Genomic DNA, 15426 nt, shown 5'->3' on the forward strand with positions numbered 1-15426 from the left:
ACACAGTTACTGGAGATACTGGATCAGCTCCATGTGAACCTCTGATGGAGAAGCTGCTGAGCCAGAGAAACATCAGGACATGACAGCAGCTGCACTTATCTAACAACATGTAGCAGAGCTGATCTATGTTAGAGGATCTATCACAGCAGCTGAAGCCAAAGTCCAACACTGGATACCAGCTGAGCCTGTGCTGAGTGTAGTGTTACAGGAAAAGGGCAGAAACACTGGTAGCTCCCAGTGATGCTGACTGGGGCACAGAGCTGAATGATGCAGCATCAGGACACTGTTTCAGTCTGACTGACAGAGAAACCTGTAGCTGTATCTACATGTGAGGCAGAGGCCACACAAGCAGCTTTCTATGTTTCACAGTGACTGAGATCTTCAGTGGGGGTGGACATGCTCCTGTACAGACCTCTGAGGAGAACCAAGGTGCAGTCAAAAGAGTCCAGTCTGTCCTCACAGATGTGAACATGTGCTTTCATCAGGTCTGCTGTCAGCTAGCAGGCTCACATCAGAATCACTGTTCCTGAAAAACACAGTCTGTGTGACATCATCAGTCAGCTGATGGTCCCAGATCTGAATGGTTTCTGTCTCTACTGAGGAAGTCAGAGAATATCACTGAGGTGTGGATCAGGTCTGAGTGAGCTGTGGAGGGACAGCTTTAAACAGTCCACAGGTCTCACGTCCTGCTCAGTCTGCTAGCAGATACCTCGTATTGTTCCAGATGTGCTGACATCAGCAGCAGCACAGCTGTGTGATACCATGAATCTCAGTTATTGATCCAACACACAGTAAATACCAAGATCAGGATTTCTGAGAGTAATCATTATGAGTCTGAACACATGATCACTGAATGTTAGTCTCCACAATAATAAGCTAACACAAGCAAACACAGCTTTCAGCTCTTATTTTGAAACTGGCTTATTTAGAGAGCTGTGATGTGAGCGTGCCTGGCTCTGAGGCACTTGGGTCAGCCTCTGTTGTTTAGAAGTGTTACAGACTGTGAATGACACAGACCTGTCAGTTTCCATGTTTGTCTGTAACACAGCTCAGGGCTCCATGCTGAACGCATCCATCCAGTGTTATTGATCCAGGACTGATACCAGCATTGGGATCAATACTATAACACACAATCACATGTGTCCACGTGATGTGTTTGACCAGCTTTATTCATTAATGATCAATCAGCTTATTTACTGCATCTGAGTCCAGCTTCATTTAAATGATCCAACCATGAAAATGACATCAGTCCTACAGAAGCACTTCATGCTAACAGGAAGTCATTGATTAAGGTGGAATAACACAGAGACACAACCACTCACAGCTAACCTGACCCCACTAACTGCATGTGTTTGGACTGTGGGAGGAAGCCGGAGTACCGGAGAGGACGCACACAAACACGTGAGAACATGAAGCACTGAAACAAAGATGGTGGATTTGACCTCAGGACCAGGCGGGGTTACGGGGGTCATGACCCCCCAATAATAGATCCAGCTACACTGAAACTGTCAATTTCATTTACTTTTACTGTTTTAAAGCTATCAGGCTGCTTTGTGGCTCACTCAATACTAAACTAAGAAACTTTCAGTGTGAATCATTTGCAGGAACACAGGCAGGATTTAAAGTGCAGAACTTTACAGTCTCTGTCTCAAAGTTGGTCTAAACATGCTAACAGCTCTTTGTTTTTTTCAGTTTTCACTGGTTTGATGTAATGAAAGAAATTTTAAAGAAGCAGACGATTGTTGTTATTTTAGTTCTATAGTTTCATAAATCGTGGTGTGGATCTAAGTCAACATTCAGAATAAATAAGATAATACAGCACTTTGATGGTTGCCTTTGTATTTTCCCAGCAGTGCTCAGGTTGGTTCTCGGCTACATTTACATACAGATGTTAATGTGTTCAGCAGCTGGACTCATCTGAGGAAGGAACATTGGAAAGGTGCTCAGTGCACAACTGCATCACTGATTTTATGTAAGACCCTGTGTTTTATTGTATTTATATATTTGTAACATTTGACTCAAACACTTTTGGGAAGGATGAAAATGTTTTCAGGAGAAAGTTTTTCCTTCTGTCCGACTGCAGTACACACAACACTGCGTCTCCCCCCATTATCACACTTCCTCAGGCTGGTGATGAGCGCCCCCTGGTGTCAGTGTTGATGACGTCATGCACCGTGAAACATAAACAGTGTCTGTTAATAAAAAATCATGTGTCCATTTTCATGTTTGCATCATGTTTCTGTAAAATCATCAGCTGTTTCTGAACCTTCTTCATTGTTTGACTCATTCCAACAGCTGTGAGCTGTGATGGAGTCAGAGCAGCTTCATCACTGATGTTCAGGTGAAGCTGAACTCAATAAACTGTAGAAATGATCAGGATTCAGGCTGGATGTGTAAAACACTTCTGTGTGAGGTCGCAGTGCTTCATATGTGTGTGTGGGCTGAAGCACACACGTGTGAGTCCTCAGAGGTTTCACACACATCACTGCACACACTTATAATCCTAGTTTAAGCTTGTGGATCATATCGGACACATCAGCAGCTCTTTGGAGACAAAGATTTGAGATTTAAGATGAGTCATAGTCTTTCTATCCATGGTAGCTTCCACTGCTGAGGCTCGGGAAACATGAAGAGGATAATTAAGAGCAAGCATCAGCTCTGTCTCATCTAACTACACAGTATTATGATCATGCACTTATGTCTCAAACTAAGACACAATGAGACAAAATGAGTTCTGTGAGTCTTTAGATTATCAGTAATTCTGGTGACAGTTTGACGCTCAGTGGAGCCATTTTTGGTTTGTGATGAGTGTTTTGTGAGCTTCTGTTTTGTGAATCGCTCTTTGTAATTTAGAAGATGGTGCAGAAATGTGCGCGCCCTTATCTGAGAGGACACGGAGAGAGTGTCGCAGACTCGAGGTGAGGAGATAAACCTCGGAGCTGGACGGCCTGCACGTTACCCATGTGCATCTTTTCAGTGACATCAAGTGAACCCATAATAAGCATTTCTATGTCTTAGACATCATGTCCATTTCTAATGAGAGATTATTTTTAAATGAGGGAAACCTGGTCTAACAACACGCTTACAACAGAGCTAAAGGTTCACCACAGTGAGACGCTGGGACTCTGATAAGAACTGAAACACTGTGTATGAACAGCTGAGACAAAACTATATATAAACACTCATTTATTCCAGTTTAGTTTACAATGATTTTAAAGTAATGTGGAACGATTCATGTTCATGAGCTGTTACAAACACAACTATTGATTTGTCTATATATGGTCGGACTACAAGGCTCGTGTTGAGGCTCTTGGAATAATGTGTGAATTACAGCAAGAAATGATGGTTTCCCATTTTACCAAAGTGGAATAAAATCACCACAGCAAAGAAATCATGTTATTGTCTGCAGCTAAAATATATGGTGAACATGGTTTTATAATAATGTGCAAACACAACCTCACTCTGCTCTATACGAGGAGCCAACCACAGCTGTCCGGGTCTTCATCCACCACCTCCACCATCTTTGCTCATCATCATTCACTTAATTGCTGATTGGTTTAAATCAAACTCCATTACAGGTTCAACTCCATCATATAACAGCATGTTGACTTTGGATCTGGTGTGCAGTGCCACCTTAAAAGATGAGGAAACTAAGAGATTACAAAAAAGAAGTGGAGGAGTTAAAGAGCTGCAGCAGATTAACAGTTTCTGACAGTCATGTGTTAGAAATAGGACGATTAGATGAGCTGAGGGATCCATCTACTGCTCAGTGAAGCCTCATCAGAAACAGTCTCAGTGGAAGGATGGCTCTATTGTTAAGGAAGGACACAGGCAGAAAGACTGGCGTCTGTCACACAGGAACTGGACTGAAAATCAGCTGCACATATTCATCAGTATGTGCAAACATATTATAGGTGTGGAATTCAGGACAGTACCATCAGAAGTTGATCCACTGTGCAAATGTCTGATTGGCAGTGGCTTCATTTTTCACTATGAACAAACTGCTAATGCAGCATCACAGGACGTCAGCCATGGATTGGCCTCCCCAGACCTCAACATTACTGAAACATCTTAACAGAGGATGGAAACAAAGGGAACCAACATCCAAGAAAAGAGCTGCTGCTGAAAACTTCCGCACAGAAAACACAAACAAGCTTGACTAAGAGACTCCAGGCTGTGCTGAATTATAAAGGTGGACTGACCTCCAGGGTCCTTAGTATCATATACAGTGGGGCAAAAAAGTATTTAGTCAGCCACCGATTGTGCAAGTTCCCCCACTTAAAATGATGACAGAGGTCAGTAATTTGCACCAGAGGTACACTTCAACTGTGAGAGACAGAATGTGAAAAAAAAATCCATGAATTCACATGGTAGGATTTGTAAAGAATTTATTCGTAAATTAGGGTGGAAAATAAGTATTTGGTCACCTCAAACATGGAAAATCTCTGGCTCTCACAGACCTGTAACATCTTCTGTAAGAAGCTTTTCTGTCCCCCACTCGTTACCTGTATGAATGGCACCTGTTTGAACCCATCATCTGTATAAAAGACACCTGTCCACAGCCTCAAACAGTCAGACTCCAAACTCCGCCATGGTCAAGACCAAAGAGCTTTCGAAGGACACCAGGAAAAGTATTGTAGACCTGCACCAGACTGGGAAGAGTGAATCTACAATAGGCAAGCAGCTTGGTGTGAAGAAATCAACTGTGGGAGCAATCATCAGAAAATGGAAGACATACAAGACCACTGATAATCTCCCACGATCTGGGGCTCCACGCAAGATCTCATCCCGTGGGGTCAAAATGATCATGAGAACGGTGAGCAAAGATCCCAGAAGCACACGGGGGGACCTGGTGAATGACCTGCAGAGAGCTGGGACCAAAGTAACAAAGGTCACCATCAGTAACACACTACAACGGCAGGGAATCAAATCCCGCAGTGCCAGACGTGTTCCGCTGCTGAAGCCAGTGCATGTCCAGGCCCGTCTGAAGTTTGCCAGAGAGCACATGGATGATACAGCAGAGGATTGGGAGAATGTCATGTGGTCAGATGAAACCAAAGTAGAACTTTTTGGTATAAACTCAACTCGTCGTGTTTGGAGGACGAAGAATACTGAGTTGCATCCCAAGAACACCATACCTACTGTGAAGCATGGGGGTGGAAACATCATGCTATGGGGCTGTTTTTCTGCCAAGGGGACAGGACGACTGATCCGTGTTAAGGACAGAATGAATGGGGCCATGTATCGTGAGATTTTGAGCCAAAACCTCCTTCCATCAGTGAGAACTTTGAAGATGAAACGAGGCTGGGTCTTCCAACATGACAATGATCCAAAACACACCGCCCGGGCAACAAAGGAGTGGCTCCGTAAGAAGCATTTGAAAGTCCTGGAGTGGCCTAGCCAGTCTCCAGACCTCAACCCCATAGAAAATCTGTGGCGGGAGTTGAAAGTCCGTGTTGCTTGGCGACAGCCCCAAAACATCACTGCTCTCGAGAAGATCTGCATGGAGGAATGGGCCAAAATACCAGCTACTGTGTGTGCAAACCTGGTAAAGACCTATAGTAAACGTTTGACCTCTGTTATTGCCAACAAAGGTTATGTTACAAAGTACTGAGTTGTATTTTTGTTATTGACCAAATACTTATTTTCCACCCTGATTTACCAATAAATTCTTTACAAATCCTACCATGTGGATTCATGGATTTTTTTTTCACATTCTGTCTCTCACAGTTGAAGTGTACCTCTGGTGCAAATTACTGACCTCTGTCATCATTTTAGGTGGGGGAACTTGCACAATCGGTGGCTGACTAAATACTTTTTTGCCCCACTGTAAGCTCAGTTTGTGTCTTATATACTTTCCATTTATATAACAAAATATATAGAAAGGAGGGTGGTTTAAGATGTGTGTAGAGTTTTATTCATTATTTTTAGACAAACAAAGAAAGCACCATCCATTCGTCTCCAGTCTGTATGAAAAACAGGGGAAAGGTCAAATTAAACCTTTGAAATTCCTTTCACAATAAATCCATAAATAAACAAAATCAAACACAGAAAAGTCTTTAAACCCACTTTTCCATAAAGCTGTCAATAGGAAATGTTCCAGTAAACATGTCTGTGTTTCTGCTGTTTTCCTTTCATGCGTCCACAGCTGACAGGTAACCCTATTGGAGTCGCCATAGTGACGGGTGGCGTCTCAGCTTCAGCGTGTTGATGGGCACAGCCATGGTTACCACAGCTGGAGTTGGTGTACGGCGAGCTGTGAGAGGACAGAGATGGAGAACGCACATTTAACTCTTTAACAGGAGATACGTTACGACTAACAGACGACTGCTGTCTACATGATGTCTTTGCAGCCCTTATGCTACATGTTACACAACTTTTCTTCATGCCAACAAGACTGAGGTGCCACATAGTCGACACATACAGCTGATTATGATGCATGTTTTACTATTGCTATGTTCACATCATCTGCTTGGCTTTATTACTGAGAGCCTGGAGATCCTCTGACGTGTGCATGGCTGATGTGAAGTATGATTAGTCCTACATCACATCAACAACAGAGGCAATGAAAGCTTTGTTGTTAACAGGTTGTAGGTAAAGTCAAATGTCTACTTCTACACTTGTGTTGGGTAAAGTTCTTCTCACTGCAGCAGATTTATATCTGTGCTTTCACAGGGCGTGATGTGGAGCTCAGCGCTGAGGTGCAGGTCTCCTTGGAGACGGCATCCTGGCTGAAATATTATCATGCTTCCAAAACATTTCAGCTTTTATTTTGAAAGAAACAAGACTTGAAAACGAATCCCCTTCTTCCTCTTTGTCTTTGTTCTTCAGAGGAGTGTCACCTGGACAAACTCAGGGCTGTTCTAGAGCCTTTCTTATTATTTGTCTCCATAGAAATAAAACTGAATCGAATCAAACAAAAACTCCCAAACAGCTAAAACACTTTGCTTTATTCTCTTTTTTAACAAATACGTTGAAGTCCATCCACAACAACACAGCTGAGATCTCCTTTGTAATCAAGTGTTTACATCCTTTGTACAGATCTGCATACAAAACAATCATTTACGTCCCACAGAAGTCTAGTTACACGTAACTATACAAGAACTGGTGAATGACAGAAACATGAGACACATGATCACAGGTGATAACAAAAAGAGAAAGAATTCATGTGTTAGTGATGTTTTTCAGCCCTGATGGCTCATGTTGGAGAAACAAGCTGAGGTACGTGGAAAGTTCACACACACAAGTGGGCGTGAGCGCACACACAGAGAGAAACACAACTGAAGCATCTGTTTGCTGTTTCTGCTTTCATCATCTCTGCTGCTGTGTCAGGCTGGGGTCTCTCAGTGACGTGGTTGAGGTGAAGTATGACGAGTATCCCTGATTCAGTCCATCGAGACAAAGGGCAAAGAAAGCTGTTGTTAACAAACTCTATGGTGATGTGGCATTTAGCTCTGACTCTACGCTCTGCTGAATCCTTTGAACCTGCTGATCAGTAAAGCTCTACGTGCTGCAGCAGATTGACCTCATCTGTGTTCACAGGTGTGGACCTCAGCGCTGAGGTGCAGGAGACTTTCATTCAGTTCTCCCTGCAAACAGCATCCAGCCTGGAAATACTGTCATCTTTCCCACAAATGGTGCTCTTATCTCAGAGAAGAAGTCTGATGTAAATAACTGCAATCAACAGTGATGTTCTGCACAGATCACTTTTCCATTTTGCTCTCTAGATGAGTCCCAGCTGCCTGACCTTGTGTCCAGGTGATCGTCTCACTGAGGAGCTTTTGTTCTGAAAATCTCACGTCCATCACCTGTTTCCTTTTTACTATCTCTGCTCTTTCTTTATTCACAATGCTCATAATATCACACAATTATATTCATCACCTGCATGTTTTTATCCAGCTGCTGTTAGAACCAAACAAATAAAAAGGATGAAAAGCCTGAAATCCTTTGATTTATTACATTTGAAACAAATATGAGAGCATCCCTAACAGCACAGCTGAGACCTTTGTTTTAATCAAGCCTTTGTATCGACACACTTGTAAAGATTCATATACAAAACATAATAGAATAAATCAATATAAAATACACATAATCACAAAAATGCAGCCATGTTGTGAGTTTGCATCTAAAACATGCATGTTTCCCTTTGTACAGGCAGATTTACAGCAGACAAAGCAACACGCTGATCGACTTTGACCGCTGCAAAAACAAAATACCCACCAAGTCTGAAGTCGATCAGAGGAACTGTTGACAGACTGACAGACAAACAGATGCTTGATTCATTAGTGCGATTAAATGTTCTTCTTTAGCAGCATCACTTCATGTGTTTGTGTTCCAGGAATAAAGGTCTGTTTAAACTGGACGTCTCCTCAGCATCACTCGTGCTGTCATGGTTTCAAAGCTGTGCAGAAAGAATCTGAGGGATGATACAGAGGTGACCAAAGTTACAAACATCCAGCTGTGCTGCAAATGTTTGCAGAGCTCCAAACTCTTTGGCTTTCTGCAGAGCAAGTATGGAAGAAGCACCTGAGCTAACTTCAGTTTAGACGATATGAGGAAAAATGCTGCTTCCCAAAGTTTCCTACAAGTATCCAGTTTATATTTAGAGAAGCGAAGGCTCTTTATCCTGACAACTACTCCCTGGTGGATCCCTGTCCTGTGACAGCAGCAAAGACTGTGTATCAGTATCATCAAAGCCACTTCAATAACCAGTGTTTAAAGCTCTCTAGCAGATGGACTTCAGTGGCAGCAGCCTCTGTCTGCTGTGTACAGAAGGTTCTCTGATGAAGCACACAGCAGATGCTGCACTACAACAGCAGCAGCAGCTCAGCTTCAGTTTGCTTCGACGCCCTTTTTGACCTGTGAAACAGCAGAAAATGAAACATTTCAACACCCGTTTGTTAGCGTGAGCTATTCTGCTGTTTTTCATCATTTCACAGGTGAAATAAAATCACATTTACTTCCTGTAGGAGTGATCGTGTCCAGCCTGACTGAGACCATGTGCTCCATCCTGCACAGGTAATAAACCTCTGACATGAAGGGCTGTCAAGTAGTTTTAGACAAATGGGGGTAAAAGAGATGTTAAAAGCTTAAAGAGAAACGACATTTTCTAAGAACTGTCTGACGTTCACCTCTCACACAGTGGATACGATTCTGCCGCTGCAGGAATAATCTTTGTGCTTATGAAACTGTCCATGTGTTTGCAGAAAATGTCACATGTTCAAAGCCATCCCAGCACCTGGGGTTTGTATAAGTGCAGCTGCTGGTGGGGAGATAGTCTCACTCTTCTATATAAAGAGTCAGCAGGCAGCAGATCTTCATCTGTGATCTCCTCCATCATCACGTCTTCACTCTTCAGCAGCTATGGCTTCACTTCGTGCCCTTCTGGGAGTGGTGCTGTGCTCCTCATGGTTTCTGCTTCTGCCTCAGGCGGACTTTGATTTACAGAGTCATCCATAATATTTTTTATTTTTTTATTTTACTGCCCATCTATTTTCATACAAATGTCTCCGTCTTATGGAAAAGGGGTGGAGCTTATCCAACGAGGACAGGCAGGGCCCCCCCAGACAGTTTAGCAGTCTATACAGGAGGCCGACCTTTGCAACATGTACTTCTATAATGACTTCACCATTTAGGTTATTTGGTTATGTTTCACCCTGGATTTTGTGTGATAATATTTATTTTGTCCACTGATTTAAAAACAACAAACTATATGAATATAAAACAGAGTGAACAACAAAACATCAGCTTTGGAAACTTTGATGTAAAATTCTGCAATTGTTTTCTCAGATATAGCATAAATCAAACTAACATACATCAGTGTATTTTAATGTGCACACACACACACACACACACACACACACACACACACACACACGTGTTACAATAAACAGCTCTTATGCTTCTGTATGATTCTCAGTGCTTTCCATTTGCGTGTCCACAGGTTGCTGTAAGTGGTGCTTGACTGCAGTTTGCTCTCATTTCAAGTGGTTTGCTGTCACAAAGCCAACAGGAAGTCCAGCCATGGTTGAGCCAACTGAAGATGGGTTGAAGGTGGCGTCCTCGTTTCCTCTGTGAGTGCGAGAGGACAGACAAAGCAAACACCGTTTGGACAGCATTAAAATATTTACACTGATGATTAATGTTGTGTCTTTGCACCTGTAGCGATACATGTTGGAAAATGGAGACTTTAGCCACCAAGACTGACGTGCCTGGAAACTTCCCTGTGAGTACGCCCACAAAGACAGGAAACAGTTTAGCCACCGCGGTTAATCCTCCATCATCATCATCCAGTATTTTTCACATCTTTTCTTCTGCTGTTTCCCTTGTTGTCAGTCACGGGGTTTGTGACTGAAATGCGTGTGGTCGACGGGAAGCCTGACGAGTACGGCCTGAATCATTCCATCAACACCGGACGGAGTGAAACCTTTGTTGAAAACAGATTATATGGTAACGTTGCATTTAGCTTCAGTAAACTGTGAAGTTACAGCAGCAGATTTACATCACGTGGCTTCACAGGAAGTAGTCTGGACCTCAGCGCTGAGGTTCAAGCAGCTCTGCTTGCAGACGGCATCCTTCCTGAAAATGTTCTTCATCTTCCTAAAACCAGAACTTTTACATTGGTGCTGAAGTTCTATATAAAAACAGCCTGAAATACAAAGTGATGTTGTGCACTGATTACCTCACACTTTCCATGTTTCCTTCTACAGAGGAGTGTCCGCCTGAGTGTTTTGTCTGATCTGTTGTTGATCGTCTCATTGACACTGCATGCAGATCTGACACCAGGGCTGGACTGGGACAAAAAATGGTCCCGGGCATTTTGACTGGAGACCGGCCCACCAGGTATTAAAGGAAAAACCATGAAGCCTTTGAATGAAAACAAACGCTGTTGTCACAGTGATGGACGCTGTCTTGTTGGTATACATGCATCAGTCTAATAAACTTAAACCTGCACCATCCTCCCTGTCCTGGTATTCTAAACAGGAAGTAGACTGTTGGTCGAGTTAACCTCCTGAACATCTACAACACACGGTGGAAACCTGACATTAAGACAGAGACTAGAGGTGAGACATGATCATTGCTGATTACTGATGACAGATTTAGATATGTTTTCATAAACCTTTCATTTGCCACATCAATAAACAGCACGGCAGGGCAAAATATGTTTTCTAACATGGCAACCTTTAAAAAGTGAAAGGAGACAGAAAGACAGCTGAGAAAGAATCAAACGGACTTTTTGATGCATTTTACACACAGTACTGGTGCAGAATCTAGAAAATGTGGGAAACACTGGCATCATATGCAGTACTTACTTCTGAAGAAATTATGATGGGACTATGTACAATAATGGATTTCTATACATTTTACATCAGATGAAAACGTTTGTTGTAAGATTCAGATAATTATTTATTAAAAGTGAGACATTTTAAATGAGAACAAGAAAGAAAAGTATTTCTTTGTGCCCCCCTCTCCCTGTTAATGCCCTACCTGCCCCCCTGGCAACACTTTGCTAGACCCGCCCCTGCACAGTTACCAGCTGTCAGCTACACAAAAAGGATCCTGGTGTTATTTGTCTCTCAGAAACAGTTCATAACTTCAACTCATTTTTGTTTTGTCATGTTTTGTTCTTTACATTGTCTTTCTTCTATATAATTGTTAAACATTTAATAAATATGTCTACAAAAAGATTTTAAAAATCAGACATTTCACACAGACACCCAAATGATTTCTGACTGATGAAGGGGGCTGAAGGTGCCCTGCTCTTGCCCAGCTTCTGCTGCTCTCTCCCTGCTACTGTCAGCAGCTGGCGGCCTCGGTCCTGCCTGAGACTCTTCATCTATCAGTGCCAAAGAATATGGGAAATAGCAACGCACAACATGCACATTACAAAACAAGCACATGAATCAGCATTACATTCATTAGTGAAGTGCTGACGTTCGTTCCTAAACTTTGGGCCTTAATTAACATCACTGTGAACTAATGTTTGCTTTGCTTCTTAACCAGTGAAGCAGCGAGGGGCTTTCTGAGGTTCCTGCTCGTAAATGCCCAAAATGAGTCGAGTATTTCTCTGCAACTACAAACTCTGTTTTCATCAGAGGTGTAAATATTACAGCACTGTGTCAGAGTCACTGAGGCTGGAACACAGAAAAAGGAAGTAGATGTATTTATTTTTAGACTTTATTGCCTGGAACCACTTTAAAAATACGCTTTGGGTCACAATTAACTGCAGAAAACCAGGAATCCACATATGAACATTATCTGTGCAGAGATTTATGCTTCTGAAGGTAAACAGTGAAAACTTGCAGCACTAAATGCACAGATAGCCAGGCGTTTCACATTTTGGGACCATCTGCCAGTTTTCATTTCTTAGGTATTGAAGAGCAGAAATGATTGAATTTTATTTACATGCTTAAAAATGTTTGCTTTTGAATATTATTTGAAGAATTACCCACACACTCAGGCACTGTGGGCCTGTTTCCCTTTGCACAACCGAGTGTTGGAAACGGGCCTTTTCTCTTTAAACTCTGAGGGGCTGTAACTTTGGCTTCTATTGGCAGATTTGCATGATTGACCCTCTTTTTAAAATAGTTTTAGCCAAGAGAATCAAGCTAACATCACTGTTTTTACGTCAGCTCACGTCACACGAGCTGTTTCAAGAAAAGTCCTCCTGTCACACAGCAATGCCTACATGAATCACACCACTCTGCTTAAATAATAATAATAATGTTTAGTGAAGCAGGTGAAGCAAAGGGCTGCTTTTAATAGGCTGGGAGACCCAGGTGTGCTGCTTTAGCTGCTGAGCCTCTCATGCTAGCCTCCATCTATAAGCTGGGATCACAGGAGCACTGCAGTCCTGACTAGATCAAGGATTGTTATTCATGCAGGTGACAAAAGTTTACATTCACAGAGTCATAGGATTGAGCCTGGTTTGAAAAGCAGCTGTTTAATGCAGCTGCTTAGAGTTCACACACAGTAGAAGAATCAGACTTGAGTCACATTTCAAACACTGGAAAAATACTCAGCAAGTAACAATGAAAACAGCACAGACTCAGTATATCCTGTTCAGTCCTGTGTTTGATATGAATGTGCTGTTCAGAGAGGATCTCGTGTCCTCTTTTACAAAGCCTTTGTTTCATGATGTTTGTGTATAAATGAATGTAGGTGTGTTTCTAAGTGTGAAGGAGCCCTGGGAGAAAAGACTGAAGCTTGTGCCAAAGAACAAACAGGAAAGAAAGATCAGCATTAATGAAGACGAGCACAGAAGGAGCCCAAGCACGTGTTGCTTTTTCAGATTTCTCTAAAAGTGTGTGTTCATTTGTTCCATCCTTCACAACAAACAACAGCTGACAGACACACATGCACTCTGTGTCACTTCACAGGGGCTGATGAAAGTGGACACAGTAAAGGGAGAGCTGGACCTGCTCTACACATCCTGCACTCTGTTAACAGACTTTATTCTGCAGCATCAACAGATAAAAATATATGAAGATATAGAAACGTTTAACATTGTGACTGTTCACATTAGTGAAGCTGTTACTTTGCTGCCAGGTGGGAAAAGAAGCCTAAAGCTGAGTCTGATTAAACATCTGCTGCACCAGAGAGTTTCATGGCCCTGCTTTATCCTGTGCTTGCTGACCACCTCGTCCTGAAACCTCTTCATCATCCTCACAGTTGTGTGAAGAAAGAGGGAAGCAGGTGGAAACCATCTGTGCTGCTGTGTTCACTTGTGTGTGTGCGTCTATGGTCATATCTAATGTGTACCTACAGACAAACACAAACACCTGGCATTGCACAAGAGTCTCTATGGAGCAACCTGCAGATGTCAGAGATGTGATTAGAGGGTAAAGTGGACTAGTGAGAGCATCTATGTTGTTGTTGTCTGCTGGGGGACAGCATCAGCTCCAGAGATGCATCAGGATCAGCAAACTAATCTGCAAGGCTGCAAGTGTCACTGAAGGAGTTTGAGTCAGTGAGGGACTCAAACTCACACAGCTGGTCAAGAAGGCTCAGCAGCTGCTGTATTTCCTGAGGAGGCTGAGGAAATTTGGTATGTTGGCCAAGATCCTCAGCAGGTTCTACAGCTGTACTGTGGAGAGCAGCCTGACAGCTGCATCACTGCATGGTACGGCAGCACTACTGCAAACCGCAAACGCCTGCAGAGAGTGATAACAACTGTGGAGAAGATCATCAGGACCCCGCTGCCCTCTCTGCAGAGCAGCTACCATCACAGAGTCCAGAGGAGAGACACACCTCTGCCCTCGAGACGAAGGTTCAGAAGTGTGAAATGTAGAACATCCAGACTCAACAACTCCATCTTCCCCACTGCTATCAGACTCCTGAACAGCTGACCGACCTCAAACTGCAGTTTGCACATCAGGTCACTTTGCACACTAAGTTCATTTTGCACATTAAACTCCATGTACATCCATGTACATCGACATCTGCAGACCACACGTGTCTTCAGTTACTTATTTGTACTTATTTGCAGTTATTTATCTTTTTATTTTATTTTTTTAAGTTATTTTTTATCCTTATTTTATCTTTTTATTTATTCTTATCTTGTTCTTTTAACCATTATCTAACTTGGCATTGTGCACGGTGTGTTTAGATTCAGTTTAAATTCAGGGACACGGAGCCCCTGTTGATCCTCTACCTAATCACACGAGCCACGGTGTGAGAACGGGTGTGGGTCTCAATCAGCCAAGGTTTTGGGTGAACCCATTGTGAGATCTAGCCCCACGCTATCATGTGATTTCCTGTGATCAAATGTCCCAGGATGTGAGTGGGCGTTAAGATGTCCATGTCCCTCTTCAAGCAACTTAAAGAAGTCCACACGCTTTTCTTTCCAAGCTCCTTCAACAACATCATTCATAGAACAGCTTCCAGCTTCTTTTGCTCGGCTACAGTTTGGATGGATTTGCATTTAAAGATGCAACAAGACTAAAATGGTTAGGGTCAGGAGGTCAAAGGTCAGAGCTCCTGTGGGTCTGAGGGCGGCCTCACGCTGGAGAAGGATGAAGGAGTCTGACCTGAGCCAGTGTTTGACATGAACACATCAGCACTGCTGTCAGTGAGCCTAACGACAGCCGTTAGCATCATTTCAGTGTTTCAGTCATAAAAACACTTCCTGTCTCTGTGGTGGTTACAGTGACATCATGCAGTTTGTGCTTTGACCTCCAGAGGGCGACAAATCAGCACAGACAGAGAGCTCCATTCAAACTTTGCTGCCATCAGGAATAATTCTTCAAATATAATCATCAGTGTTTGAGCAGTTATGATATCAGGGACAATCTAGACATGTGTGACAATACTGAACATGTCACATGACACACCTCAAACATCATGTGATCCACTCTCAGTCTGCACTTTCATTCATGACTTCAACAGGTTGAAATGAGCTTTGAAGAAACATTCAGTGAAATAAAT

The 15426-nt window shown here is 42.7% G+C and overlaps 1 protein-coding gene and 1 long non-coding RNA gene across 2 annotated transcripts in view; one reads left to right on the forward strand and one right to left on the reverse strand.

The window, feature by feature from the left end:
• The window catches only part of LOC309702172 (NACHT, LRR and PYD domains-containing protein 3-like), a 270070-nt gene that overhangs the window by 232848 nt on the left and 21796 nt on the right, over positions 1 to 15426 (forward strand). The window lies entirely within an intron of this gene.
• On the reverse strand, positions 5935 to 8317 carry LOC309702552. Its single transcript, XR_014275616.1, has 3 exons — positions 8221 to 8317; positions 6070 to 6256; positions 5935 to 5966 (listed from the first exon to the last, which is right to left on the reverse strand). It is a non-coding gene; the product is annotated as an uncharacterized lncRNA (long non-coding RNA).

This window comes from Aulonocara stuartgranti (genome assembly GCF_965226115.1).
Source record: "Aulonocara stuartgranti genome assembly, chromosome: 3".
Classification (NCBI taxonomy): domain Eukaryota; kingdom Metazoa; phylum Chordata; class Actinopteri; order Cichliformes; family Cichlidae; genus Aulonocara; species Aulonocara stuartgranti.